The sequence below is a fragment of the Pollicipes pollicipes genome, unplaced genomic scaffold (genome assembly GCF_011947565.3).
Source record: "Pollicipes pollicipes isolate AB1234 unplaced genomic scaffold, Ppol_2.1 Scaffold_6686;HRSCAF=7923_pilon_pilon_pilon, whole genome shotgun sequence".
Classification (NCBI taxonomy): domain Eukaryota; kingdom Metazoa; phylum Arthropoda; class Thecostraca; order Pollicipedomorpha; family Pollicipedidae; genus Pollicipes; species Pollicipes pollicipes.
The window spans coordinates 31938513-31940777 of record NW_023596921.1 but is presented as its reverse complement, the minus strand read 5'-3'; the positions used below and the strand labels follow the sequence as shown (position 1 = coordinate 31940777).

The following is a 2265-nucleotide window of genomic DNA, read 5'->3' as shown; positions in this document are numbered from 1 at the left end:
CTCAATTTCAACACCGCCAAAAAGATTTGGCGGCAACGGGATTCGATCACGCGCTTGGACATGGCGCCACGTGCATGGGTCCATACTTTGCCTAATAGCTGGAAAACGAGTGCCACGGCGCGCATTTTTGATCCCGGAAATTGAAAGGGAATTGTTCAAATGCCATCTCTATACACTTTGTGTGCATACATCTGCTCAACATTTAGAAAGCTGCGGGCCCAAAAAGGGGCATTTTAACACGAGGACCCTGCGGCTAGTCATGAAATGTGTGCCGTTGCTGCCAAATTTTCTGCTAGATTATGGACCCCCGGGTGAAAGCCATCGGGGGGGGGGGGGGGAAACCAGAGCCATATTGTAACGTTTCGTTGCATTCGCGGGGAAAAAGCTTCATGTTCGCAAAAGTTTTTGTCTGAGCAGTGCCTTTTAAACTTTTGTATTATCTAGTACACAATTATTTTGGCATCAGATCAAGATCATCGGTAATATCATCGGTAATGGCTGCAATGTAATGTGACATGCAGATTGGCCTGCCATTACGCGAACACGCCTCTATCCACTCCCCATCATGGTGCAGCGTTGATTTAGTTTTCAATGGTCTTTGGCGTGGCATAGGGAGGGTCGTTACCATTGTTTGCCATTGGTCATTTTTCCGTGTACGCGTAATGCAAGACTGTTGTGGGGGTATAGCTCAGTGGTAGAGCGTTCGACTGCAGATCGAGAGGTCCCCGGTTCAAATCCGGGTGCCCCCTGGCGGCTCGGAGTTTTAGCTGGATGAGCCAATGCATCTCTCACTGCGTCAGGGCTGTGAGCCGCACCGGGCAATCTTGAAGCCAGCTGTTTTAGTTCAAAACGTCGTGCAAATGTGGACCACTCCATTCAATATTTTCACTCGCGTAAGCTTGATGATATTACCTTGACAGCAAGAAGGTAAAAAGTATCTGAAAGAAATCCTGCAGAAGTCATTTGTAAAAAAAAATGGTAAGTTATTGCATGCATGCACATAAAGCATAAAGACCACCCAGTCCTTAAAATTTGACATCAAACCGATGGTATCCATGGGTATAAATTTTCCGGGCACAGGGCATCCAAGAGTTCCAACAATGCTATAAGCTGGGAGGTTAATTAACCTTGATAGGGTAAATAGATAAACCAGTAGTAATAGCCTTATTCCTCGAAAAAAACAGGAGAATGAAAAAAGTTAGGTTGATATTTCGGCAACATGGCTTTCTCGAAACACTAGCACAAGTCTTCTGCTGTTGCTTTATATTATTCTGAATTTTTCTGCTACTGTTCGAGAAAGGCATATTGCCGAAATATCAACCTAACTATATATCAATTCTCCTGGTTATTTCCGAGGAATAAGGCTAAACTACCGTCATATATATATATATATATATATATATATATATATATATATATATATATATATATGACTGATGTTCCTCGCTAATGCACTGAACAACTTGCGTGTTAGGGTAAAGCAACATAACAGGCTTTGCAGGACTCTCAGAAGGCACTAACCACACATCAACACCTTGGCCACCTTCAGCAGTAGATTTGGCCATGATCAACGCCTGGCTCCTTGCGTGAGTCCCGATAACATCCTTAGTAGATTTACATTCACAACTGCATGCCTTGCAGCAAGGGATTATCTATTCCACGCCAAAATGTAGCTGTAGCAAAGTTGAAGGGAGTGTCTCACCTTCAGGGCATTTTTTCAAAAACGACTATAGCGAAACCTCAGGGCTGGTTACGCCCAACAATGGCATTGGGTAGTGCCACGGCGGAACTGTCAAGACATAGTAAGGATATAAATACTAATTATTTTCGGGTCCAAATTACGCTGTCAACGTTTTGTAACAGCTTTATCTGTAATTTATGCATCCGTGACCTCCGTCGCCATGACAACGGCCTGGCACACCTCTACTATTGCGTATAAAAGAACGTGTGTAATAGGCTCAGTGACCGAGGGCCAGTTATCGATAAGTTGGTTGACTGATGTATAAACAATTGCGTCACATGGATCATTTCATATTCCCATTCCAATAGCCACTTAGTGCGTCTCGAAAAGAGCCACTGTGGTAAACGCCGTAGTGGGAAATCAAAACCATAACAAAACACTTCGTTGAAATCGCGGGATAATGACATCATGTTCACAGCTAGGTTTGTCTAAGTAGTGTTTAAGCTTTGGTAGCATTCAGTACACACACATTTTGACACATTGACGTGCTGCAAACGTTATACAACACACACGTTGGAAAAAGC

General features: G+C 43.5%; 1 non-coding gene across 1 annotated transcript; it reads left to right on the top strand.

Annotated features, from left to right (window-relative positions):
* The first annotated feature begins 677 nt into the window (after positions 1-677).
* TRNAC-GCA (transfer RNA cysteine (anticodon GCA)) lies at positions 678-749 on the top strand. Its single transcript has one exon. It is a non-coding gene; the product is annotated as a tRNA-Cys (tRNA).
* The last annotated feature ends 1516 nt before the right edge of the window (positions 750-2265 follow it).